The sequence below is a fragment of the Fulmarus glacialis genome, unplaced genomic scaffold (genome assembly GCF_000690835.1).
Source record: "Fulmarus glacialis isolate BGI_N327 unplaced genomic scaffold, ASM69083v1 scaffold18465, whole genome shotgun sequence".
NCBI classification, from domain to species: domain Eukaryota; kingdom Metazoa; phylum Chordata; class Aves; order Procellariiformes; family Procellariidae; genus Fulmarus; species Fulmarus glacialis.
Window position 1 is genome coordinate 1 of NW_009215110.1, and position 1905 is coordinate 1905.

Here is a 1905-nt window from a genome sequence, read left to right on the forward strand (position 1 = left end):
TCAAAACAAAGTCATTAGGGAGTCCTGGGTGACGCGGGCAGTTACACAAGGGTGTGCTACCAACAAACTGCACAATGTCCCCTCCCCGGCACGCAAAACACCGGTGGAGGGGTCCAGGCAGGGGACGAACCTTCCCACCCGGGGCACATGGCTCCGTGTGCCTTCTTGTCCTGAAGGCGAGTGCTAGAAAACCCAGCTACAGCTAATCTACTGAAATAAATGAACAAAAAGTTCATTGTGCTCCCCGCCTGCACGGGACCCTTTCCGGAGGGGTGCGGTGGGGCGCAGGAAGCCCCTTGGGAGCTGCCAGGGGCTCCCGCTCTTGTGCTGGCTGGGAAATGCCATCACCGAGCTCCCCCAAATCCCATCGCTCGAGAAACCCAGCCTGGCCGGCTGCTCTGGGCAGGGACAGAGCGGGTAGAGCTGGTGCCTGCGCTCGGAGCTCCTCCTCACCCAAGACCTCCAAGGAATGTCTCTGGCAGAGAGGAAAGCTGCGGTGATCCCTAACACATTGCTTGTCCCTGTTTTCCCAGCAGGACAGACAGACAGGGACTTGCCCGGCAGGTGAAAGGGCTCATCCAGCACAGGGTCCGAGGCGGCTTAAAAAAAGGAGATGCACGCAGGGAAGTACAAATCTGCCACAGCCGGGAAGATGAGCCTTTGATCTCCCCGTGCCCTAAGCCCTCCTGGAAACGGGGACGGCGGGAGCTTTCCTCCCCTCCTCGGGCAGTCTGTCCATCCGACGGGGTTTCTTGGGGCCAGAGCCCGGTGCAGGGGCTCTGCTCCCCGTTGCTGCTGTAGCACAGGCAGAAAATCACGTAAAGGGTGGCGGGGTCCCAGCTGTCCCCCTCCCCTCCCCGTTCTTACACAGCCTGCTCAGGCTTGGTTTTATTTTTTTTTTTGGACAAAATCCTGCATGTGAGTCCTTTCAGGGAGCCAGAGGGAGAAGTCAGCCCCACACCCCGTGGCAGCTCCTCCTCGGGTCGGCCGGCACGAGGCATCACCTGCCACCCGGTTATCAGGGTCCTGTAGATGCTGAGCCCCACTCGGGGCTTCTTTTTGCAAAACCTCAATGGGATTTGAAGAAGTGAAAGGCTTTGAATATCTGCAGGTGCTGAGCCAGAGTGCGGCTCATCCTGGGTGAAAATCAATGCAGGTCCCCAGGCCAGGAGCGAGCGGAGGGGGCTCACACGGGGACGTGGGCATGCTGTCCAAAGTTAAGGGTTTCGGGAAAGGTGACAGTTTTTGGATGGCGAAAGTCCGACGTGAGTCTGAGTGGGTCTGGTTGGGACGGAAGAGGTGTGAAACGCAGGCAGAGCCAAGCTGGGAAGCGAGCCTTCCTTGCCTCCTCCTCCTCACCATGCTCCCTGTTTCCCCAGCACCACCAAAACAGCTCCGCGCCGTGCTCCGTTCTGGGTGTGTGTCCTTGCAGCGCTGTGCCAGCTTGCTTTGGGGTATCCCGACCCGTCGGGAGGCTCCAGGAGCCAGGACAGGGACAACGGGGACAACGGAGTTTGTGGTTGTCCCTTTCCAGCTACATTGCTCTTGCAGGGGCAGGCGAGCTTTCTGCAGACCAGAGAAGGAATCGCTGGCACAGTCAGGCGTCTGCACGGGCTGCAACCCAGCCGAGCCCTCCCCGTCCCCAGTAGCACCATGGGGTGAGCTGGAACTGCGGAGCAGCAGCGTCGTCCCAGTCCCGGCGGCTCTGCGGAGCTTGGGGCTCTCCACGGTGAGTGTCCCCCAGTCCCTCGCCAGCTTGGCCAGGCTATTGCCGGGTGTCTGTGCCCAAAGTGGAGATGAGCGGAGGTGCCCAGCCTGCCTGGGCTGCTGCATCCCTTCCTCCCTCCCTTGCCAGACACCGCCGGGTACCGCTCCCCAAATCCCTGCACCCCGTTGCCCTCTCTG